General features: G+C 34.1%; 1 long non-coding RNA gene across 2 annotated transcripts in view; it reads left to right on the forward strand.

Moving 5' to 3' along the window:
• Positions 1-26,418, forward strand: part of LOC141408259 (uncharacterized) — a 36,751-nt gene extending 10,333 nt beyond the window's left edge. The window contains exons 1-2 of one of the 2 annotated variants that reach the window (XR_012421717.1): positions 7,751-7,847; positions 26,167-26,418. This is a non-coding gene — a long non-coding RNA (uncharacterized lncRNA). Of the gene's footprint in view, positions 1-7,750; positions 7,848-26,166 lie in introns of those variants that run through there. The other variant, XR_012421718.1, reaches the window with a different exon arrangement.
• Positions 26,419-27,531: the final 1,113 nt, after the last annotated feature.

A 27,531-nucleotide genomic window follows, 5' to 3' on the forward strand; every position in this document is an offset into this window, starting at 1 on the left:
GTGTAGATTAGGTACTACATTTCTTTGTTGATTCTCTATCTGGGAGATCTGTCCAATGCTGAAAGTGTGGTGTTGAAGTTTCTAGCTATTATTGTTTTGGGGTGTATTTCTGTCTTTATCTCTAATAACATTCACTTTATATATCTGGGTACTCCAGTGTTGGGTGCATATAATCACTGTATCTTCTTGCTGAATGGAACCCTTTATCATTATGTAATGACCCTCTTTATCTCTTCTTATAGTTTTGTCAGGTAACCTATTTTGTCTGACATAAGTATAACAACTCTTGCTCTTGTGTGGTTTCCATTGGCATGGAAAAGCTCTTCCATTCCACTATTTTCAGTCTACCTGTATCTTTATAAGTGAAGTGTGTTTCTTTTGGGTAGCAGATCATTGACTTTTGCTTGGTGGAGAGCAATTTACTATTTTATTTTATTTATTTTTTAGAAACTAATTTGTGATGAGTGACTGTCACATATAACACAGGGTTCTGATATAAAATATGGTGTTGAATTAGATAAACTTTACAATTTAGCATTCTTATAATGTTTCTATATTCTAAGCTTACTTACAAAAACAAGGAAAAGATCCAAAACTGTTGAGCAATGACATTATATGCCTACAAACTTATTTTTTGAAAGCTAGCAATTCTTTGGATGAATACATTTTGAATGTTTACTTAACAAAATAAATGATCAAAATTACTTAACAGTTGCATCTTGAATTCTGACTTTTAATTTTTTAATGGATTTTTAAAATTTCTTTATTTTGAAATGATTTTAGATTTAAAGATGAGTTCCGGAAACAGTAGAGAGTTCTCATATATGTTTCCCTCAGTTTGTTAGTGTTATGATCTTACATAAACAGAGTACATTCATCAAAACTTTGATATAGACGTTGAAACAATACTATTAGCAAAACTATTGGCTCTATTCAGTTCTCCACAAGTTTTCCATGGTGTAATTTTCCCATATCCAACTAGGATCAAATACCGCACTTAGTTGTCATGTCTCTGTAATCTTCTCAAGTCTGTCCAAGTTTGTTAGTTTTTATCTTACCCAATGTTACTAATTTAAAGAGTAGTGGTCAGGTGTTTTGTAGAATATCCCTCCATTTGGACTTTTCTGATGTTTTCTCATGATTAGACTGAAATTAGAAATATTGGGAAATAATTGCATCATGTCAGGTGGTACATAAGAACAACATGATTTATCAGTAGTGATGTTACACTTGATCACTTGGTCAAGGTGGTGTTTACCAGATTCCTCCATTATAAAGTTACTATGTTTCATGTTCACACTCTAGTGGTTTTGGCATGAGAGTAATTCAGGATGCATAAAATGAGCCGGAAAATATTTCATCCTTTTTCTATTTTCTGCAAAACTTTATTCAGAATTGGTATTATTACCTGATTAACTGTGTCATAGAATTTACATTCTAGGCCAAGAGCTTTATTTTTTGTAAGATTTTAAACTGTAATTCTATTTATAAAATAGACATAGAGCTATTCATTTTATCTATATCTTCTTGAGTGAGTTTCTGTAGTTTCTCACTCTCGGGATTTGTCAATTTTATCTAAGTTGTTGAATTCATGGGCATGAACTTATTCATAGTGCTTCTTTATTGTCCTTTTAATATGTTGTCTCACTATTGAGGCCTCCTTTTCTACTCCTCATATGGATAACTTGACTCTCCCATATTTTCCTTCTTTTTTTTCCTACTTTGCTGCCCAGGCTGGCATGAAATGCCACCATCTTGCATCACTGCAGCCATAACCTCCTGGGCTTAAGTGATCTTCCCACCTCAGTCTCTAGAGTAGCTGGGACCACCATCCCTGACTAATGGTGGCATGCATCACCACACTGGGCTCCGTTGTTTTTTTTTTTTTTTTTTTTTTTTTGGTTTTGGTTTTGTTTGTTTGTTTATTTGTGTTTTTGTTTTTTTTGTTGTTGTTGTTGTTTTGTTTTTTTTTTTTTGTAGAATCAGGGTTTTGCCACGTTGTCTAGGCTGGTCTTGAAATCCTGGGCTCAAGCAGTCCTCACACCTTGACCTCCCAAAGTGTTGGGATTACAGGTATGAGCCATAGCACCTGAAATTTTATTTTATTTTTAGAAAGGGTCTTGCTCAGTCATTCAGGCTGGAGTGCAGTGGCACAATCATGGTTCACTGTAGCCTCAACTGCCTTGGCTCAAGTAGCCCTCCAGCTTCAGCCTACAGAGTAGGTGGGACTATAGGCACACACCATCATGACTGGCTAATTCTTTATTTTTGGTAGAGATAGGGTCTCACTATGTTGTCCAGGCTATTCTCTAACCCCTGAGCTTAAGCAATCCTCCTGCCTCAGCCTCTCAAAGTGTTGGGATTACAGGCATAAGCGACTGCACCTGCCCCATATTTTCCTTCTTGATCAATGTTCTTAGATATTTATCAAGCCCATTTAAATTTTCAAGTAATAATATTTTAAATGTATTATCTTTATATTTTAAATTTCATGATTTCTATTCTAATGCTTCATTTCCTTCCTTCTGCTTGTTTGATTTTTAATTTAAAAGTGGCAGCTTAAATTATTAATATTGACCTTTCTTTGTTTCTAATAAAAGTATTTAACACTATATATTTCCTGTAAGCTTAGCTGCATCTATCAAATTTTAACGTGTTGTATTTTTTATTTTCATTCAATTCAAAGCTAAATTTCCTTTGAGACTTTCTCTTTGATTTGTGGGTTATTCAGAAATATGTTTAATTTCAAAATTTTGAAGATATTCCAGATAAATTTCTGTTACTGAATTCTAAGTTAATTCTATCATGGTCCATATGTCTTCTTATAAATGTTTTCAGATTATTTATGGTCTAGATTATTGTCTTCCTTGGTAAATGTTCCTTCTGTATTTGAAAAAAAGGTGTGTGTGTGCTTTTTTGTTGTGAGATGATGTTTTCAATACATATCAATTTAGACTGTTTTATGATATTTTCAGTTTTGCTATGCATTTGCTGATTTTCCTATAAGCAATTGCTATGTGTTATATTAATTACTGATAAGAAATAGTGAAGTCTCTAATCATCATTATTAATTTGTCCAGTTATAACTTCGGCTCACCCAGTTTTTTCTTTATATATTTTCAAGCTCTCTTGTAAGAAATATTAATATTTATAATTTTTATGTCTCCTTGAAGAGTTTATCCTTTTTATTTAAAGAATGTCTCCTCCTATCCCTGATAACCTTCCTTGTTGTGAAGTTATCTTTCTCTGAAATTAATATGGTTACTGTGTTCATAGTATATCTATTTACATCCTTTTAGCTTTAACCTATCTATATATTTCCATTTTAAGTGGTTTATTGTAGAGAGCATATAGATGGATCTTGCTTTTTCTCCAAACTGACAATCTTGATATATTAACTTATGTGTTTAAATCATTCATATTTAGTGAGATTATTGATCCAGTTGGCATAACATTTGTCATCTTGTTAATTGTTTACATTTTTTCATTTTATTTTTGTGTCTTTTCATGAATGTATTTCTGACTTCTTTTGAGATAATTTTACATTTTTCAAGATTTATTTTTCCTCTTTTATTAACATATTGTTTATTCACTTTTTTTGCATTTTTCCAGTTGTTTCCCTTGAGCTTATGATATATATTTTAGATTAATCAAAGTCTATCTCTCTGCCATCTTTGTGCTATTTTTGTTATATCTTCTATTTTAATTATGCTATAAAACTCAATATATTGTTACTGTTTTTATTTTAAAAGGTCAGATATATTTCAAAGCAAGTAAAATTTAGAAAAATTTAATTTAATATTGCCTTCATTCATCTTATGTTCACTACTTTTTATTTCGTTATCTAGATTCATGTTTTCAATCTCATAGTTTTCTCTCCAACTAAATTCCTTTAAAAAATCTTATACAAGATTTCTAGAAATGAACTACTTTAGCTTTCATTGGTCTGAGAGTATTAATTCTTCAGTTTTAAAACATAGTTTTGCTGGGTATAGAATTCTGAGTTGATACTTTCTCTCCTTTTTCCCCCTGCTTTATTGAGGTATACTTCAATATATATTTGTGTATGTAGATATATATGTATATATAAAATATATTTAATATACACAATATATTTATATTTAATACAGTCTATACAATATTTAATATTTAATATAATATATACAATATTTACTACAATATATACAACATATTATATATTGTATATATGTTTAATACTATATATACGATATATTGTATAGTATATACATTTGTATATACTGTATATTATACTGTTTATGTTGTATGTATTTAAGATGTACAACATGTATACAATGTGAAATTATTACCACAATCGAGCTAATTAAAAAGTCCACCTCACATAATTACTTTGCTTTGAGAACACTTAAGATCTACTCTTTCGTAAATTTCAATTATCTAATATAGTTATTATTAACTATATTTACCATGCTGTACATTACATCTTCAGAACTAATTTATCCTGCATAATTAAAACTTAGAACCCTTTGAGCAACATATTCCCATTTACCTCACACCCCAGGCCTCTGAAAACTGTCATTCTTATGAATGCAAATTTTTAAGATTCCACATATCAATGAGATCTTGAAGTGTTTATTTTTCTGTGTCTGGCTTATTACTTATTTCACTCAGCATAATGTCCTCCAGGTTTATCAATGTTGTACAAGTGGAAGCTTCTTTTTGCTTTTCAAGGCTGAATATAATTTCATTTTAGATAGATAGATTAATAGATGGATAGATATAATGATAAAATATTATTTTATGTAATCAGATTTTTCATTATCCATTCATTCATCAACTTAGATTGTTTACATATGTTGACTATTGTGAATAATGCTATAAAGGGACTGCAGATATCTCTTTGGCATAATGATTCCATTTCCTTTGAATATATAACCAGAATTAAGATTGCTGGATCATATTGCAGTTCTACTTTTAACTTTTTGTGGAAACTCATTTTTTTCACAGTGGTTTTACCAATTTATACTTCCACCAGCAGTATACAAGGGTTACCTTTACTCCACATCCTTGCCATTAGTTATCTTTCATTTTTTTTATAAGAGTGATAATAGCCATTCTAACAAGAGTGAGAATATGGTTTTAATTTGTGTTTTTTTTTCTGATCATCGGTGATGTTGAGGATGTTTTCATATATGTATTTGATATTTGAGTATCTTCTTTGAAGAAATGTCTATTCAGGTGTTTTGTGTAATTTTAAATTGAATTATTTAAGATATATTTGTAATTAAATTATTTGAGTTTCTCATACATTTTGTATATCAACCTTTCACCAGTAGTATGTTTGCATATATTATCTCTTATTCTATTTATTTTCTCTTCACTCTGTTGATTGTTTCCATTGATGTCCATTCGATTTTTAATCTGATGCTATCCTATGTGTTTATTTTTGCTTTTGTTGCCTGTGTTTTTGGATCTTATCCAAAATTTCATTGCTCCGATAAATGTCAGAAGCTTTTTCTATGTTTTCTTCTAGTTGTTTTACAGTTTGCAATTTTGTATTTAAGCCTTTAATCTATTTTGAGTTGATACTTTATATGGTGTGAAAAAATAGGACAATTTCATTTTCTGCAGGTGGATATTCAGTTTTACCAACACCATTTATTGAACACCATTAACTGTCCCCATTTTGTGTTCCTGGCACCCTTCGCAAAGATCATTAGGCTGTAATGGATTTCTATGCTCTCCATTCTGTTCCAATTTTCTATATGTTTGTTTTTATAACAGTACCACATAATTTTGATTACTGTAGCTTTCTAATATATTTTGAAACCAGGAAATATGATGCCTCTATCTTTTTTTTTTTCTTTTGCTTAAGATTGCTTTGCTTTCTCTTTAGGAGTTCCATATGAAGTTTAAAGTAGTTTGTCTTTTTCTGTTCTTATGAAAAAAGCCATTGGGATTTTGACAGAGTTAGCATTGAATACTTAGATTGGTTTGAGCACTATGGACATTTAAACACTATTAATCCTTCCAATCCATCAACATGGGATATCTTTACATTTATTTTGGTCTTCTTAAATTTCTTTCATCAATGTTTTGTGGTTTTCATTGTATAGGTATTTTACTTCCTTAGTTTAATTTATCTGTAAGTATTTTTTCCATTTTGATGTTATTGTAAAAACGTTTTCTGGATTTAATTTTGGACATCATATTGTTAGTGTGTAGAAGCACAACTTGTTTATGCATGTTAATATTGTATCCTACACATTTATTGTATTTGTTTATTAATTCTAATATTTTTGTAGTGAAACCTTTAAGGTGTTCTATACGTAAGATTTCATCACCTGCAAACAGAGAAAATTTTACTTTTTTCCTTTGCATATTTTTCATTTTGTTTCTTGACTACTTGCTCCACTAGGACTTCCAGTACAATGTTAAGTAGAAATTGTGACAGTGAACATCCTTGCATTATTGCTGATCTTAGAGAAAGAGTTCTCAGCTTTACACTGTTGAGCGTTGATGTCAGCTGTGAGCCTGTCATATATGGCCTTTATCATGTTGAAGTACATTCCTTTTATATATAACATTTTGATAGTTTTTATCTTGAAAAAAATGCTAGATTTTGTCAAACAATTCTTCTTCATTTATAGAGATAATCATATGATTTTTATCCTTAATTTTGCTAAAGTGATGTATCATATTTGTAGATTTTCTTTTGTGGACTCATCCTTGCAATTCAAGGAAAAATCCCATTTGATCTGGTGTGTGACTCTTTTGATGTGCCATTTAATTCAGCTTGCTACTGTTTTGTTGAGAACTTTTGCAACTATTTTCTTCAAAAATATTGGCGTGTAATTTTCCTTACTTGCAGTGCCTTTGTCTGGCTATGGTATCAGGATAATGATGGCCTTGTAAAAAAATTGAAGTGTTTCTTCCTATTCAGTTTTTAGGGCAACTTTGAGAAAGATTGGAATTAATTCTTCTTTAAATGTTTGGTAGAATACACTCAGTGAAGCCATCTGGTCCTGGCTTCTCCTTATTAGGAGGTTTTTTGATTACTGATTCAATCTTCTTATTTGCCATTAGTCTCGTTGGATTTTCTGTTTTTTTACTGATTCAGTTTTGGTAGGTTGTATGCTTCTGGGAATTTATCAATTTTTCTAAGTTTTGCAATGTATTAATATCTAAACATTCATGGTAGTCTCTTGCAATTTTTGTAATTCTGTGATATCAATTGTAATGTCATCTCTTTCAGTTTTGATTGTATTTATGCGTATCTTCTCTCCTTTTAAAAAAATTAGTCTAACTAAAGGCTTCTCAGTTTTACATTCCAAAATACTATTAGTTCATTGATCTTTTCTATTGTTTTGCTCACATCTATTCCATTTATCTCTGTTCTAATATATATGATTTTCTTCTTTCTGCTAACTAGGGGCTCAATGTGTTCTTTTTCAGCTTCCTTGAGGTGTAATGTTAGGTTACTTATTTAAGGTCTTTTTTAAAAAATGGGTGTTTTTTATTATAAACTCAACTCTCAAAACTGTTTTTGCTGCATTCCGTGAGGTTTTTTTTTTTTTCTTTTTCTGAGATAGAATCTTACTTTGTCACCCAGGCTAGAGTGCAGTGGCGCAATCTTGGCTCACTGCAACCACCACCTGCTGGGTTCAAGCAATTCTCATGCCTCAGCCTCTTAGTAGCTAGAATTACAGGCACACACCACCAAACACAGCTAATTTTTGTATTTTTAGGAGAGGTGGGGTGTTGCCATGTTGGGCAGTCTGGTCTTGAACTCCTGACCTCAAGTGATCTGCTCACCTCAGTCTCTCAAAGTGCTGGGATTACAGGCATGAGCCACCATGCCTGGTCTCGTAAGTTTTGTTAGTTGTTTTTCTGTTTTCATTTCTCTCAGGATTTTTTTGTTTTGTTTTGTTTTGCTTTGAGTTCTCCTTTAATTCATTGGTTATTCAAAAATGTGCTGTTTAATTTCTACAAATTTGTGAATTTTCCAATATTGTTTTTGTTTTTTATTTCTAGCTTCACAAATTGTCATGAAAGATAATTGATATTGTTTCAATATATTCTTAAATATGTTGAGAATTGTTTTGTGTCTCAACATATGATCTACCCTAGAGAATGTTCTGTGTGCATTTGATAAAAAATGTGCATTTTGATGCTGTTGGAGAGAATATTCAGTGTATGTCTGAGAAGTCCATTTGGTTTGTGGAATTGTTAACTATTGTTTCCTTATTGCTTTTGTGTCCAGACGATCTATTTATTGTCTAAAGTGGGTTATAGAAGTCCCCTACTGTATTGTATTGTTATCTATTTTTCCCTTCAGTTCTATTGATATTATATTACATATTTAGGTGATTTGATGTGAGGTGCATATATATTTACAATGGCTATATCTGCTTGATGAACTGATGCCTTTATCATTATTTAATAATTTTCTTCATTTCTTTTTACAGTTTTTGACCTGACATCTATTTTGTCTAGGTATAGCCCCCCATATCTTCCCACTCTTTTGGTTACAATTTGTCTGGAATACCTTTTTACCATTTTTTTCTTTTCTTTTTCCTTCTAGACTGTGTGTGTTCTTAAAATTAGTGTAAGTCTTTTATAGGCAGCATATTATTGGATGTTTTCTTTTGTTCAATCTATTCAGCCACTCTATGATTTTTGGTCAAAAAATTCAAACTATTTACATTTACAGTAATTATTGACTGTAAAAACTTACTCTGGTTCTTTAATTGTTTTCAAATGTTTTATAGTTTTTCTGTCGCTTTTTCTCCTTTCTGTCTTCCTTCGTGGTTTGATAATTTTTTTGTAGTAATATGCTTTGATTCATTTTACTTTATCTTTGTGTATCTATGTCAGGATTTCCTTTGTGTAAGCCCCGTAGTAATATACATAGAACATCTTATAGTTTCACACACAAAACTCAACACTTTAGCTTGTCTTACCCTGACATTTCATGTTGTTGATGTCACATTTTACAAATTTTTATACCGTATATCCTTTAACAAATTATTGTAGCTGTACTTATTGTTAATGCTTTGTTTTTAAACTCTTACATCAGGTTCAAAAGTATTTTACACATTACCGTTATAATAGAGTATTCTGTATTTGACAACATTTTTACCTTTATGGTGAGTTTATTTCATTGATATGTTTTCATATTGTACGTAACATTTGTTTATTTAAACTTGAAGAACTCCCTTTAGCATTTCTTATGAAAGGTCCGGTGGTGAACTTTTTTAGCTTTTATTTGTCTGGGAAAATCTCTCTCTCCTTAAATTCTGAAGAAGCTCCTTGTTAAGTGTAATATTCTTAGCTATAAAGTTTTTTCCCCCTATTCTTTTAGTTCTTTGACTATGGTTTCCTGGCATACAAGGTTTCTGCAGAGAAAAATGCATATAGCCCTATGGAGATGTTCTTGTTTGTTACACATTTTCCTCTTGCTGTTTTAAACATTATTTTTGTTATTGTCATTTTATAATTTGGTTATAATATGTCTCAGTGTAATCTTTGTAATCTTGATCCTATGTGGGATATTTTGTACTTCATGAACTTGTATGTCCACATCCTTTCCAAGATTTGGGACATCTTCAGACATTTTTTTGAAAAATGCTTTTCATTCTATTAACCTTCTTTCTCCTTCTGGGAATTTACAATGCACATAGAGGTTCAATGTCTCTTATCTCAAATGCTTGGGACCAGAGTGTTTCAAATTACTTTTTCTTTTCAGATTTTGAAATATTTTCATTGCATTAACTGGTTGAGCATGCCAAATCTGAAAATGCAAAATCTGAAATGCTCCAAAGCACATTTTTTTTCAGTGTCATGATGGTGTTTGAAAAGTTTCAGAATTTGGAGCATTTCAAATTTTCAATTTTCAAATTTGGGATGTTCAGCCTGTATTGTTATATTTGGTGATGTCCTGTAAATCTCTTGGGTTTTCTCTACTCCTTTTAATTTATTTTCCCTTCTTACTATTATAATTAGATAATTTCTGTCTGTAAGATCATAGATTCTTTTTTCAGTTTGTTTGAATGTGTTTTATACTCTTGCGTTTTTTATTTCCTTCAGCACCACAATTTCTGCTGGTTCTGTTTTATGATTTCTGTCTCTTTTTAAAACTTTTTGTATTGTTTGTGAATTGTTATATTAATATTGTTGAAGTTACTATTTTGGTCTAATGTAGTTCACTGAACTCTCTTAAAACAATTTTTTTGAATTATTTGTTGAACAATTTGTAAATCTCCATTTCTTTGAGATTAGTTATAAAATTTATAGTTTTTTTGTTTTGTTTTGTTTTGTTTGCTTTTTTTGGTGGTGTTGTGTTTCCTTAATTTTTCATGTTCCTTGAAGTCTTGTATTGCTGTTTTCACATTTAAAAGATCAGACACCTTTTTCAGTCTTACGATTAGCTTCAAGAACCAAAGACCTTCACCATTCATCCAGGCTAGAGATTATTAGGACTTTTAGACTTGTTTTTTGGATGCACCTGGTTCACTTCTCTTATTTCTCTTTTTGTGGGAGGAAACAGTCTTAGGGCTGTATGTATTCTCTCAATTCTGCAAAGCCAGTCAGTGTGTGAGAACACTATGTTTCCTAGGGCCATTGTGCCCTGAAATGTTGAAGGATAAACACCATCTCTCAATCCTGCAGAGATAAATCAGCTGTCTGCATGTGCTTGCCCACAATCTTCAGGCAGTCACATACACTATATGCGGGGTGGCACACTGGGCATCAGCTACAGGGTCCAGGGAGAGGTACATGGAGTGCTAGTGCTAGGAGCATGAATGGGCTAGTTGGGGGGTGGAGGGTGTAAAGGTGTTATATTCTACAAGGTCTGTGGGCACACTTCTTGGTGTAGTTTGCAAGGAGCTTTATAGAAACTATGGCCCTTTACTGAGTTCTACATCCCAGTGCTGTGATTCCCCAACCCTCTTCCCTGCTCCTAGCCATATCACATTTCTGGGGAAGTTGGGTGCTGACTGTGTTCTTACTTCTCCCTTGGAGGAAGTCAAGAGCCAAAGGGGTCTCACTGAGCTCTGCCACATTGGTGAAGAGGGGATGCAGGTAAAGTAAAATTTTTCTTCTTATCCTTTTCAATACATCTATTCTTGCAGTTGTTTTTACTCCAGCAGGTGGTGGGGCTTATTCATTAGATTCCCAGTCTCCTACAAAGGTGTTCTCCTCTGTGAGTGGTTGTCAAAATTGTTTGCTCTGTGGGAGGATAAGAGCAGAAAACTTGTATTCCTTTGTCTTGATAGTGTTCAACACTTTAATTATGTCAATATATTGTCTTCTGGTTTATATGTTTCTAAAGAGAAGACTGTTGTAATTATTATTTTTTTCTTCTATATGTAATACCCCTCTCCCTTACTGGCTGACTTTAATATTTTTTTTGTTTGTTGCATTCGGTAATTTGAATATGACAAATTGAGGAGCGGTTATGTTTTGGGAATTATCATTGTAGGTATTCTCGGAGCTTCTTTGATCTGTGGTCTTGTTTTCTGTAATTAAATTTGAATATCCCAGCCCACTGAAAATATTTCTTACCTCTTCTCCTTCTTTTTTCTTCTTCTGGAATCAATTGCTTGCATATTAAAGTATCAGATAACATCCCAGAGATCTTGGATATTGTGTTTCAATTTTATTTTCACCTTTTCTTACTCTTCTATTGAACTATGTTCAAGTTCACTTATTCTTTACTTAGCTGTTTGAATTCTACTTATTAGCCGATTGGGTAAATTTTATATCTCTTTTACTGTATTTTTATTTAGAGCATTTCCATGTAATTTTCTACCAGAGTCTTCATGTTACTATTGAGATTACCCTTCAAATTTTGCCTTTTACTTAACTTTTAGAGTGTTTAATGTACTAATCATAGTTATTTTAAATTGCCTTGGCCATATCTTATGGTTAATATAATTTGAAAAGAAAACTAGATGACCTTTCATAAACATGGTATGCCATTAAAAATTAAATGTGTAGTTGACTAAGCAAAGTTGTTTCCAGTGTTTTAAAATATAGTTTAAGAATCTATAATGTGCCCCAATGTAGCACAATCAATAGAAAGATATAAGGAATGTGAAGAATATGTCTTACAATAGAAATGATGTCCAAGAAAAGAAAAGATGAACATTTATTTGGACTCTATCTTAGCTGGTTCAGTAGTAAATTTAACACACCAGACTAATTCACTAATTCCTTAGAGCTTTCTAGTGTTTTAAAGTGTACAATAAACTTTATAGTCATGTGAGGTAAATTAGACAGGTTATAGTTCATATTCAATCTGTCTACCACTCTGTGAAGAGATTCTAGGCATGGACAATTCCAAAATTAACTTTCTTACATCCTACTATTTCCTGAAACATCCATTGTGCTTCTTTCCATATGATCAATTTATTAAAAGAGTAGGCTCTATTTAATTCTTCATTTCAATGCACTTTTTTAAATTTTAGAGCTATCTGTTTAGCACACATGCATACACACACACAAATACATTTTCTAGATATGCTTGTAGGTTCTATATTGGTGAGCAAAACAGAAGAAGGTCTTATCATCATGTTGTTATGGTCCAGAAATAAACAAAAAAAAATCAGCAAAATTTAGCATATTGCTGATAGGAGCCATAATAGAGGTAGCTAAGTATGTATACCTCTGCCATTGTAATCTGGGCTTGACTCACCACTTTGGCAAAGGTGTTTTTTGGTAGGTCATCAACATTCGCCCTCTAAGTAAACCAATGTGTTTAAACATTTTACCTTGGTTTTGTTATGGCACTCACAGTATTTAATTGTTTTCATCATCTTTTTATTATATTTGAACTGCTCCTGGAGACTTCAAATAATTTATTAGTTTACAATTAAAATACATGTAGCATGCATGATACAAATATTTAATCAATATACAAAAGTGTTTACTCATGTTTGTACACACATATATGCTTTTTACTTACACAATTGCTGAACTCAGCCCTTTTATTTCTATTATTCCTTTTTTTCTCATTCTGTTTATTTTTGCCATTGCATTAATTAATTTTGCTATTAACTATTAGCAATGCAGAAAAAGCAGGAAGCATAACTCTCTTTTACAACTGCCTTCAGTACTAAGAAATGACTTCAGGGAGATGTATAGAGCTATAATCTTATGACTATATTATGACTTTTATAAATCTTCTATATATAACATTGTATGTATATATATGCTTAAATACTGCACATTAGATGCATCCTTAAAAGTATTACATCCTTTTATCTATCTACGCATTTTTAGTTTATTTTCCTTAAAAATATTTTCTTTACCAAGAAGATTGTACAAAAAGGTTAATGCTTTGTAGGTTATTATTTGATGTTCCGTACCTTAGGTTGACATGCTATATAATACACATGTATAACCGTAGTTACATGATATAACTTGGAAATTTGATTATAAAACTAACATTTGTCTTTGTGTTGGGAAAAATAAAGACTTGACCTGTCTATAAAAGTGTTTCTCAAACACTTTTTTATTATATCTCCCTAAGAAACTCTTTAAAATATTTTTCCCAATCTCCATCTCATGCAAACTTAGTATCAGGAAATACTGCATATCTTTCTGTGTAGTGTGGCCTTTTGGAGGGCCACAAAGCTTTGAAATAGCCATACATTTTTTTATAACCCAAGAGTTCATTTTTGGCCCCTTGGGGGTTATATTACCGATATAGAGAAAGCATGGTTTGTAAGGTCAACTCATCATGGTTGACCATGGTGCTACATTTTTTGTTCTATTTCATTCAGAAATTCAAATTTAAAACAATTAAGAAAACTTTGGTTACAAATTAAATGAATTTTTAAAATAAACTTCAAATTTTAATTTGTCTGAATTTTTTATTATATTATTCTCATTGTATAGTCATAATAATTTAGTTCTATAATAAGTACTTTTTTAGTTATATAATCTTGTGTCATAAATCTGTGACACTAAATTATATATAGATACAATTATATGTTAGTGTGTATATATATGTATGTTATATATATATATATATATATATAACATATATATATACTTATTCCCTTACACCATAGTTTGAGATTTCATTACAGCCATAATTTGTGAAGAAATTAATTAGACAGCATGGAAACAGATTACCCAAAAAAAGAAAGTTTTAACATAAGTAATAACAGAGGATATATTCAATAACTCAGGAAAAACAAGTAAGTTAGGGCAACAATGTAACTTTGGGAACTGTCCCGACATTGACACTCAATAATAAACTCCTTTTGTTGACATGATTACAATGCATTTGGGAAAAGGTATATTCTTGATATAATCTTAAAATTGTAATAATATGATCAGTACGTCTGGAAAATAACAGTGAAAATTAAACTGAACTTTGTCTGGATACTGCAATTTTTACATGGCTCTGTCAAATGTCAGGCTTCCCTCTCCCTCACCAATTTCAAAAATGTTTCACCATGATTTCAAACAGTGAATCATCCCACCCCGTGCCAACCATCTGTTTTGTCTGCCCCCTCATTGACTCAAATTAGATGATGGAGGGCGGGGCAGGTTCTTAAGAGCAGCCATTAACACTGGAGGAGAAAGGTTCTGGCAGCAGACTTTCCATTGGAAATTATGGACCACTAAAGCTGGCAAGAAAAAACTTACAGGCAGAGCACTTAAGAGTAAAATAAAACTATGAACAAGAAGGGGTGTGGAAAAAATTAAAAAAGAAAAAGATCAGCTAATCAATAGAAAAATAAATTACAAGACAAAATTCAAAAACTGTCAGATACCAAAGAGGCTAAAAAGGGTAAAACTTGTCTGAAAAATACGATAAGAAACATTAGAAGAGAAGCCATATATGACAGAAAATATCATGTTTATGAAATGTCTTGCCATATTTTATATTTAAATACGCTCTCTGGATTAGTATTTGTACTTGTGAAAAGATATGTGAGAAAAGTAATTTACTACCAATTTCTTTTGTATTGGCACACGTTTGAAGAAAAAGAGAACAATCAAATGGAATTATGTACATGGAATAATGGACATACTTTAGGAAAATTCTTATAGTTACTACAACAGGATGAAACTTAGCAGGGCATGGTAACAATTAATTTTTCTGATGAAAAACTAATATTTTCATTTGAAGGAATGAATGTTTTAAAATCGAAATGAAGAGAATGAAGCAACTACAAAAATATTTTCTATCCTCAGAAATCATGCAGAAAGTTACTAAAGCCAGCCCATAGTCAAGGGCAGGGAACTTAGATTTTGCATCTTGATAGGAAATGTGTAAAACCATTTGTAGATCTGTTGTACAAGCACCACAATGATAAGCACATTTTGAATATAAAATTATATAATGGGCATCAAGTTTCACAAGAGGTTGGCCAACCAGAACAGTTTTCCTGGGACTGAGGGGCTTCTTTGGATATTAGAATTTCAGTACTAAAACTGGGAAAGTCTTAGATAAACTCCAGACAGTTGGCTACGATACCATTATTCCGACAACGCTAAAAATGGGAACGTGAGGTAGAGAAGTATGAAAGTCCTCACTGTTAAAGTATGCATAAGCCCTAGCAAAGTATATTTCATGGAAAACTAAAAAAAAAAGATATGCTTTATAAAATGATGGATTTCTGGTCAAATAAATTAAAGAAACTGTAGTCACATTATTTCTCCTTACAGACTTAGATAATTAAATCTGGCATCATTCAAATATCTTTGATTGACAAATATTTCTTTTCCACATAAAATTTGTTAAATAGACCATATTTTGGAAAATGATAAACTAAATACAAGCAAACAATGCCATGAAATGTCTATTTGTGCAAATACAAAGTCATTAGGAGACATACTCGAGGATCAGAAAATGTGAGAGATTAAAGAGCACAATGCTGTTGAATATGCATAATTTGTGGGTTTCCTACCTGACTATTTGATTTTAGTTGTATAAGGATTGTATTCATTCAGGTAAAGATTGAAATGCATAGTTAAGTCAGGAATTTCCAGAAATAGAGCCAATTTTGTTTTAAATAAAATAAAGTAACAGACACCCAAGCTTAAATTATCTGGCTAAATGTCTGTGTGGGGAAGTTCACACATCCTCCTCACTTTCTGCTTCACTCTAATCAGAACCATTAGTCTTCTCATCTTTTGAATATCAAATTCACCTGCAGTGGAAAAATACAGGAATATTAAAGTTTCTTTTGTCAAAACATAAAGTACAGTTTGAAAATCATACTATAACTCTCTTGAAGGCCATTTTATTCATTGAAGAACAAAATCAGGTTTAATAATTTTCTAGATCAATCTTTCTGAAATTTATTAACAAAACTTAAGAATCATTTAAATCAAAATATGAAACCAAGTTTTGAGGGAAAATAGCTAAAAGATTCATGGTTTTCTTTCTGTTTTAATTCAGGAGAATCGTAGCCTTAAAGTCTTTCAATGAACCAAAATACATAACTTAGTAATTCTAAAATTGGAATGCAATATAATGTCATAACAAGTATCCAGGAATGGAGAGTTACAACACCTGATTTGGGGATCTTCTGCTGCAGTTAGTGTCTGGAAAGATTTGAGGAAATATAAGTCTCTCATAACCTCAGATTTCTCATCTACAAAATAAAGAATGATATCTTGGCAGGGCGCGGTGGCTCATGCCTATAATCCTAGCACTTTGGGAGGCCGAGGCGGGCGAATTGCCTGAGCTCAGGAGTTCTAGACCAGCCTGGGCAACACGGTGAAACCCTGTCTCTATTAAAATACAAAAAAAAAAAAAAAGAAGAATAAAAAGCCAGGCATGGTGGTGGGCACCTGTAGTCCCAGCTACTAAGAAGGCTGAGGCAGGAGAATCGCATGAACCCAGGAGGCAGAGGTTGCAGTGAGCCTAGATAGAGCCACTGCACTCCAGCCTGGCAATAGAGCGAGACTCCATCTCCAAAAAAAAAAAAAAAAAAAAAAAAAAAAAAAAGATTTCTTTCATGCAAACTCTTATAGTTACTGTATGCATAAAATGAGATTATATTTGTGAAATAATATTGAAAAAATAAAGCCTGATTTATGATACTGCTATAACTAGGGATCAATTTGTACTGAGAGCATGTCATTCATTCTGATAATGATTGTCACAGTTTATGAAATACTTTGCCATTACCTGATTTTATGCTAAGCACTCCATTATTTAAAGCTGACAGCAGTTTGGTTGAGAGAGGGATTACTTTCATTTTACAATGGAGGAAACTGCGGATCAGAGTTAGAGAGGCATTTCCCAAGATCGCACATCTGTCTAGTCAGGAGGAAGCAAATGTGCTTGTTTTTGTCCCACTATGTTACATAGCATCTCAAAAATCCCAGTTAACAGATTTTGCCCTTGGTATTAAGAAGTTCTTAAAGATCTATTGTAACAGGCCTAAAAAATATCCTTACACAATACTGGTAGCTACTTATATTAAGTAGTATTATTTAAGGAGTTGTTTTTTTAATTGAGCTGGAGTATCTGTCATCCTTGTGTTTGACATTTTTCATGCATTATTAAATTTATTTCATTCAAGAACTCAGCTAAGGAGATACCACTTTCATGGTGCAGATGAGGAGACTGAGACTTAGATTGACTAAAAATTTGCCTAAAGAGGTGATAATTATTTCATGTCAAAACTAATTATTAAACCTAAGTTCCTGTGTTATTGATTTTACGTGATACACTGCCTTCTACTTTCTACACTATATTTGAGGTAAATATTTCAGATAAGTTACTGAAATTCTAGATAAAATTTCTTTTAGTGATCAGAGCTAAAGAGATATTATTGCTGAAGCAAGTGTTGTAAATCTAAAATCTTGAAAAGCTAAGTCCTTTAGTACTTTCTTAGCAGTTTACCAGAAGGCCTGTCAGGTGCTGACAATCAATTGATAATCATTCAATAAGATCAATAAAGATTAAAAAGGAGAAAAACTCCATCCAAAACAGTTGCTTCAGATTTCCATACCTAAATGTAATAGTAAGACTCATCTCTCTAATGACTGCAATTCTGCAACTTTTATTTTGTCTATCGACACAAGTTCTACTCGGAGCCAAGGGATTTCTTCATAAAATGGAAGAGGTAGGAAGTTTCACACTGAAATATTTCTAATTTTCCAATGTATTGGTCTCCCTAAAAATTTGCCTTAGTTTATTCTGGTATCACAAAATAGCTGAGACTAGAAAATTTATAAGTAATAGAAATTTATTTCTCATACTTCCAGAAGTTTGTAAGTCCAAGATCAAGGTACTGGCAGGTGGTGTCTGGTGAGGATCTTCTTGCTGTGTCCTTACATGGCAGAAAAGTGGAAAAGAGTGAATGACCCATTTCCTCAGATCTTTTATATGAGCCCGATTCCATCTATGATGGCTCTGCCCTCATGCCTTTATCAATTCTGAAGTCTCCACCTCTGAGTACTCTTACATCAGTAATTATGTTTCAATATATAAATTGTGGGAGGCACATTCAGACCATAGCATTCACTTCTCATTCATAATTGCTCTTTTGGTATGACTTGCCAGACCAATATATTTTACATAAAAATATTAATCAAAATAACTGAAAATTGAATTTTGATTAATCTGTGGATTAATTTTCTGGAAAGCAAAAGTGTGGCTAATATTAAGGTAAGCCATAACAGAAAAGTAGTTTTTCAAAAGAAAAAAATAAGAAAAAGGAAAAAGAGACAAAACTTGTCTTTTAAACTCAATTCTACTATATTAATTGTGGCCAGATATAATCGAAATGTGATACCACAGTTAGTGTGCCTACAATTATATTGTATTCAACAGAGGAAATATACAACTTGATTTGTGTGTGCCCAATGAAGCTATAGGACTATGCAACACGGTAACCAGAGCAGAGTCTTCCAAAGTGTAACCCATGGAAAACAAGAAAAGAATGTCCATTTGGGAGAAAGTTGGGCTGGAGGTGGTAACAATTCAAAGTTTCATTTTTCTAGTTCATGTGTTTTTTCCTGGCTTTTATTTTTGAGAGAGGGTCTTGCTCTGTTGCCCAGGTTGGAGTGCTGTGGTACAAACACAGCTCACTGTAGCCTTGACCTCCCAGACCTAAGCAATCCTCGCACCTCAGCCTCCCAAGTAGCTAGGACCACAGGAGCACATAGTTTATGTAGTTTTGCTGGTTCCATTTTTTCCTTCTACTAAAAGAAAGGTAAAAAAAATATTCCAGTATATCCATGGAAAGTCTACTATATGCCAGAGACTTCTCTCTCAATCACTAGAACAATTCTTGTCAGTTTGGCAATATTATTTAATTGTACCAATTTTACTGAAAAAAAAAAATTAAAGCTCAGAAAAATAAAAAGAAGCTTTCCAAGGTCACATAGCTAATCATGTCAATTCTGGGACTTGGAATTTTTATCTGGCATTGATTTTTCTACTGAATATTTCAAAAGAAAGTCAGGCATTATCAATTATATTAACAACAACTGCCCTTAGAATTCTCCAACTGCATATATGCATGCAAATAGGAATTATATGTGTGTTTGTGTGGGGTTGTATACACACTGTGTGTATGTATGTATGTGTGTGTGTTCTATATTTTCTATTATTTTTGTATATATCAAGGAGCAGAAGTATCCTGTGCTTTTCTTTTAGGGAATCATGCTTTCACAGAAACAGGGGATTATGTGCTCCACTTCACAGCCAAGCTTTTGGAAGAAATATTACAAGCATAAGAGTGGGCAGTGGCAACCACTGAGAAAAGAAAGCAAAATGTACCCATGGGAGCTACACTAAAAAGAGAAAAGGAGCCACAGGGAGTCTTTGTGGATATGAAAATGGGCCCTGAGCTTGAGGGTAGCAAGCTCTCTGCTAATAGCTTGTACTTACTAGTATTTCCTACAGTTTGGACACGTATATTAATAAAATAATTCAAAAGGCCAAATATTTATTTTATCAACCCGATTAAAGAGAGATGTCTATGAATTTGTCAAAATAAATTTAATGGAATGGTAAATTTCTGGAAACAATTATCACATAGTGCCAAAATGGGAGTCTGTGTTTATCAGTTTCAATTCTTAAAGCTTCCTCAATGAAAAAACCCCACGAACATCACCAAATGTAACCTATAAGTTTAATAAGCATCACTTCTGATATAATCAAAGCATAACTTTTGTTTATTTGTTTATTACGGTATCCCATTATTTATTTAACATGTATGTAATTGGGCCCTGTTAGCCTTCTCTTTCTCTAGGTAAAAATGAAACAGGTCCATTTTCTTGTTTTGTTTTTCACATGACTCATTTAAAAACATTCTTAAGGCCCCTTGAAGTGAAACTATCATTAAATTTAATTTAGTGCAGGTAGAGAATGGTATGGCCTTTTCCCCCTCTCCCTTTTTACCTCCTTCCTGACTCCTAGCTGCAGTTTTACAAAAACATTGAGTCCAAGCCGGTACCAGGAACAGAGGACACTGATAAATCAGGAGAAGATTTTATTTGACTGATGATGTATACTCTTGTAAGGTAGCTTCATTATCTCAGCCATGGAGGGTATAAGAGTGAACCCATTCTCTAACGCCAAATTCATAGACTGTCCAGTTCCCTGGGGGTATCTCTGTTTATAACCCTCCTCTGTTCATTTTACACATATGCTTGCTCTGGAAGTCTCATGATATTCTTTGGCAGAACTTGAAAAGGCTCTAGCCTAGCAATCTCTTTTCCCTGTGGCTCACATTTAGTCCATTGGAAATACATCTTTTGCCCCAGTAAACTCTGAGATCCAAGCATAGTCTAAATCTATATCCTGTGGCCAATAGTTGCTACTGTTATTTTAGGTATAAACGAGTACTCTGTGCCATCTAACACCAACGAAAGCATTTTCTTTCTTTCTTTTTTTTTTTTTTTTTTTCTGAGACGGAGTCTCGCTCTGTTGCCCAGACTGGAGTTCAGTGGCGCCATCGCAGCTCACTGCAAGCTCCACCTTCCAGGTTCAGGCCATTCTCCTGCCTCAGCCTCCCGAGTAGCTGGGACTACAGGCGCCCGCCACCACACCCAGCAATTTTTTTTTTTTTTTTTTTTTTGTATTTTTAGTAGAGATGGGGTTTCACCATGTTAGCCAGGATGGTCTTGATCTCCTCACCTCATGATCTGCCTGCCTCAGCCTCCCAAAGTGCTGGGATTAGGCGTGAGCCACCGCGCCCAGCCAGGGAAAGCATTTTGTGGTTTCAGAGATCCCACTAAGTGCTCTCCCCTAGATTTGTGAGGTAAGATTCAAATACTGCTTGAGAAGGTAAGATTCAGCTGCCACTTTGGGAAGTGTTATTGAAATTCACAGGACGGCAAAGGCTCTCTAAAGGAATCTCTTTGTGTTCAGATGCCTCTAAGGCCCTGATCCAACACAAGGGTCTAAGAGTTGTGGAACAGTATTTTGATTATTTTTCTTTCTCAAATTTTTGTTGGGATCTGCGCACACTATCTAATATTAATGTCTATTTTGTGGGTGACAACCTTGTACTTAAAATCAAAATAATTTAAATTTTACAGTCTGTTACGTAATAAAACATACTTCCACATGAACAACGCGACTTTTAAAATGTTCGTGGTATACTTTGTCCACTTGAATATTTCCAAGAAATTCAAATCAATTGTCTGACATAGGCCAAACTGGGTAGACCTGCCCATAGAAGACACCAAAGTCATCTCAGGACAGCTTTTTTTTTCTGAAGTATTATTATTGTTTATTTCAGCATCTGTTTTTATCCACTGTTCTGAAAGCTCTTTGAAGACAGGAAATATGATTTTTAAATGTCTATATTACCTGACTTATCACTGTATCTGTTGCATAGAAAGTTTAAAACATAATTGTTGAAAAAATGAATAAACTTAAAAAACCTCACCAGTTCAGAAATAAGAATAATCATTTATTGACTGTGAGCCTAGTTAAAATCTAACATAGTGTAAGTGTAATATAATGGTCATAAGTGAGAGTAAATCTTCTTATGTGAAATATGCCAATGATTGGGGCAAACAACTAACAGTGAACAATTCCTGGTGTATTTTATTTAAATTCCCCATAAATCCTCCTTACACTATTTCACCACCAAAACTTTCTATACAAATCAGCCTTCTTATGATATAAATGGAAAGGTACAAGAATACAGAGAAACCTATCAGATTCTTATTTTAAGTTTCTTTGTAGACATTAGTTAACTTATACCTTGCAAGAGCTAGGCTAAAGATGCGGGGTAAAGAGTTATTTTATAATTGCAGTATTTTAATTTAACATTAAAAATTGGGAAATAGAATTTAAATCAGAAACCATAGAGGAAAAGGAGACTACAGAAGAAATAAGGGTATAGGAGAAACTTTCTGGGCACTATAAAAAGACACAAAAATTTGACCAGATGTCAGGGGAGGAAAAATTGGAGAGGGCACATAGAGGGATAGAAGGAGGCTGAGTGCCTAAGAGGGTGTGCAAAATCCCATCCTTCTGGGCCAAGCCCCAGAGATATGTGCCAAGGCCCCAGGAGGAGTTGGGGGATGCCTGAGAAGCACAAGCATTGACTGGCTTCCCATGTTAAATCTTAGGTAGCTTGGTGCCTCAGAGAGGCATAATTATGGGGGAGATGGCTGAGTCTAGGACCCCAAAGGGCAGCATAGCAGGATCCTACAACCTGCAATGTGGTGTAGAAAAAGTATAGTCTCTGAGTCCCTAGACAGCAGGCAGGAGACTCCAAGGGAAGTAGCACTTTTGCAGTAGTCCTTAAAGTTCAGGCACAGATGACTCTGAGAGACTAGCGAGGCTCTAACAACTGAGGAATATAGAGGACTAGCTATTAACTCAGCAACTACAGTGGAGTCAGAGGCTCATGCTTGAAGACTGAAGGACAACTAGCAATATCAAAGGGGACCCTGAAAAGGTACCCTTTCACAATGCCAGGGTGATACCTCTGTCTTCCAGGAAGTTGGGTCATTTCTGTTAGAAACAGCAGACGAGAAAGTTAAGGAATCTTCAACTGATTGTACACTTACCCAGTTTTAAACTGGAAGTGGCTCAGTTCCAGAATTAACTTTTATTATTATTATTATTATTATTATTATTATTACTACTAGTAGTCCTTAAGAACTAGGCTAAGTGCTCTATAGAAAAAATAAATTAATTAAAATGTTTTAAACCTGAATTTTGTAAACTGCTAAAAATGTGAAATCAGTATGCCCGTTGCACTGGCTATGACAATTTTTGCAAACTCTCTGTTTTTATTTCTGCATAGTTAGAAGAGGACATGGCTAGAGTAACCACACACATTTTTCTTTCACTCTTTGAAATGTCCCAGTTATGTTTATCTTACATTAATCATTAATAACAAAACAACTCATAGAGCAATGTTTAGCTCTGAAAATGCAGATAAGCTTTTAGCGTAATACCATTATTTTCTAGGCACTCAAATATTATTATTGTTGTTTTTCTTTTTCTTTTTTTTTTTTTTGAAGCAGGGTCTCACTTTGTCACCCAGGCTGGAGTGCAGTGGTGTGATTTCAGCTCACTGCAACCCCAACTTCCTGGACCAAGTGATTCTTCCACTTCAGCTTTCTGAGTAACTGGGACCACAGACGTGCACCACCACCCCAGCTAATTTTTGCATATTTTTTTATAGAGACAAGGTTTTGCTGTGTTGTCCAGGATGGTCATGAACTTCTGGGTTCAAGTGATCTGCTCACCTCTACCTCCCAAAATGCTGGGATTACAAGCTTGAGCTACCGTGCCTGACCCCTATTATTATCATTTTTAAGCAACATATTGAGGTAAAGAAAAAAGGTTTTAAAATGCATCAAATGTCTTCAGTAGTGGCAAACTCTTGATTCCTTAGGTGAACTTCGAGCGACATTAAACCCATCAACTTCTCTCCTGAAAGATAGCTCTAAACAAACTTGGGTGGCCATTTCTACCTTAATTTAAGAAAATATTAGATAATATAAGACCCAGAATATCCTGATTTAGTATTTGAGAATATTTTCCTATAGCTGAATCATGATTGCCAGCAGTAAGTTTATTGTTTAACCATCAGTATGAGGAAATGCACTAACTAGTATGTACTTTAAACTAAAGATAATCTGGTTTGACTTGAGGTCTCCTGCTAAAGATGCATCATAGTTGTGCAAGGAATTAGGAAAAACATCTGTACACCATTTCTACAAGCTTTCTCATCTAGATTTCCTTTCTCGCAGTACATCCTTTTCTTAGCTAATGAATGACAATGGGTTGAAAGCAAAGGCTCTTTCAATGAAAGGAAAGCCATTATGAATTAGAAAATTGTAATAAGGAGAGAAAATGAACTACTCTGAGAGCCCATACAAGTTTAGGAGACAAGTGTAGAATTTCTCTTCTGGTGAGGCAGTGTGGTAGAGTGAAATTAGACAAATAGGCATCCAATTAACCATCAACAATATGTGTGCCAAAATGCCAGGCAGAGAGCACAGTCACATGTAAAACCCAGGCTCAGTGCCTAATTCTATCCACTTCACAGAATAAAAATGACTCTATTTCTGTAGTCTGCACTGACCTTCACATAAGGATTTCATCCTGGAAATCTATTGCTCTATATAAGCCTTTGGCAATTTGATCCAATCCCAGCTTCAATTATCACCTCTGTGGGAATGACTCCTGCTGCTACTCATTCTTCCTTTGTGTTTATATAAAATCTTAGGTTCTTTTGAAGATCACCCCCTCTACTATCTCCATCTTTTTGTCTTTGTCATCTGTAGGACTTCTTGGTCTCCTTGAAGACATTACTAGTCCAGTTTTTATCTCTATCCTGACTCATATGATCATCTTAGGTGTCTTTATTGCTCAGTGTCATATCATTTAATAACATTCACCTCTCAGTTGATCCAATGTCTTTAACACATGCCCACTATTTGTAACAGTCTCAAATCCTACTCTCAAACCACAGCCTGTAAGATTACTGAGAGCAGAATCCATGTTGAAACCACTTTTGCAAAAATTATAACTGAGGAAATTATGACAGTGAAGGAAATCAGACCTACTGATTCCATCTTCCTTCCAACCTTTAAGCTTTCCTTGTTCATTCCTGGGCATAGGCTGAGCTAACCTAGAGAAGGAACTTAGTTTATGGGTGACTCTGTAACAAAATTGATAATAACCCTTTCCTGAAAAGACCCCTATCTTGCCTTGGATCCAGTTTGTCTTTGTGGGACTAACAAATTAGCTACAAGATTAGAAATTATGATTTAGGGGTTATGCAGCCCCTGGCTGTAGGAGTCTGAACCTCCCCCAAATTGCTCCTGGAGATAACAACACTATTGTAAAACCTAAGATTAATGCTTGAGATATTTTGCAGACCTTGCACTCAGTGGATCAGCTGACACCACCCAGACTGGTAATCTGACTCAATCAGTTCTGCAATCCCACCCAGAAAGAGAAGACAGCAAAGAAAACCTCACTTCAGTCCCCCTGTGATTGATTCCATCTCCAACCTGGTCAATCAGCACTCCTCACTTCCAAAGCCCCTACCTGCCAAATTATCTTTGAAAACTCAACTTCTGGAATGCTCTAGGAGACTGATTTGAGTAATAATAAAACTCTGGTCTCCTGTACAGCTGGCTGTGTCTGAATTACTCTTTTTCCACTGCTATTTCCCTGTCTTGATAAACTGGTTCTGTTTAGGCAGGGGGCAAGGTGAAACCATTGGGTGGTTACAAATTTGGGAGCTCGTCCAGGATTGCTCTTGGGGATACCTGCCTGTGGTTTGGTAGCCCAATTCCAGCAATGGATTCAGAGGCTAGCCCAAGTGGCTACCTTGTTTCTTGGACAGGAGGCTGACTCTGGCAATGTCTCTACCAGTGGGGCCCTGCTGACCCAATGTGCATGGATTTAATTGTCATGGAGAAATAGTCCTGGGGAGACACCCCACAACTGTACCCGTATCACAGGGTATCTGTCTGTAGCCAGAGAGTGGGGTATCTGTCAGTAGTTCCACTATGGGGTGACCTATTCTGTGAGTATCCTAGGCACTGCCAATGCCTTCTTCCCTCTCCTGATTAGTTCTGTAGCCACATTCATTGTGGGATGTCTGTCTCAGTTCAGCTCCTTTGGGGGCTTCAGCTGAACCTGCCCAAATTGCTCCTGGTGATAACAACATTATAGTAAAATCTAAGAGTAGTACTTGAAATATTTTGCAGATCCTGCTCTCAGTGGATAAGTGGACACTACCCAGACCAATAATCTGACTCAACCAGTTCTGTGATCTCACCCAGGAAGAGAAGATAGCAAGAAAACCTCACTTCAACTCCCCCTGTGATTCCATCTCTAACCTGACCAATCAGCATTCCCCACTTCCTGAACCCCTACTCACCAAATTACCTTTAAAAACTCCAATCCCTGAATGCTTGGGGAGACTGATTTGAGTAATAATAAAACTTCATTCTCCTGCACAGTTGACTCTGCCTGAATTACACTTTCTCTATTGCAGTTCCCCTGTCTTGATAAATCGGCTATGTCTAGGCAGGGGACAAGGTGAACCCACTGGACAGTTGCACATTCTAAACTTTCATTGTAGTTTCCAAAAGATTTTTTTCCAAAAACATAATTTAAGAATGAAACACTTCCCACACACAAACAACACTTTACTTTTCTTTATTTTACCATTCTGTGCAGATTTTGATGCCCCCTTTTCTTACTTCTTGTCCTTGTCATCTTTGGAACTGATTTACCAAATGCTCTACTCTCAGTGTCTCATTCAAGTCTCTGTTTCTAATATAAGTCTCAATTCTAGGCCATTTATTCAGTTCTGTAACGATCAATTCCGTTGTTTCTACTTTATAGGAATTGTGCCCATAGCAATAGCATTATTCTGGGCATTATGTAATTCTCTGTGGATTTAATATTAGTTTGGAGAAAGATTCATCCTTGCCACACACATTAATATCAGAAAGGAACTGATGCCTGGTAAGAGCCTGCTCTGCCAACACTGGGCAATGCACATATATTAAGACATTTAGTTCTCCTGAAAACCATCCCAGATTGATATTATTATCCACACTTCAAAGAAGTGGAAACTGAGAAGTTAAGTGTTTTTCACATAAATACAGAGTTAGTAAGGGACAGAATTGGAATTTGATCAATGCTATATAAAACAATTCCGCCCTCCAAAGATAAAAAATAAAAAATGATGTGGTGATTCTCTGTGGAAAGGTAAGTACAAATGTTTTTATTTCTCAAGTTAGAAAACTAAAGTACATAGAGGATGTAACCTGACACAGCTGTGCAGTCAAGTATATGTTCCAGTGTGTGCTTGTGCTAATTTATTTCAAGTTAAGCCACTTAAATGAAATATGTTAAATAACATACATAAGTAAATAAAAGATGTAAGTTTGAAGTCCATGGATTTTCTAAGTAAAATCTCACAGTGGTACTATATAGGCTTCCATGGACTATTGTCTACTGAGAGTGATCTAGTCACTGAAATTTCTCAATGGACTAACATCACGTAAACAAAAACTCTGGGCTTTATGCTGCCTCCAATTCATTTTTGATATTACTTATTT

Source organism: Macaca fascicularis, chromosome 12, assembly GCF_037993035.2.
Source record: "Macaca fascicularis isolate 582-1 chromosome 12, T2T-MFA8v1.1".
NCBI lineage: Eukaryota > Metazoa > Chordata > Mammalia > Primates > Cercopithecidae > Macaca > Macaca fascicularis.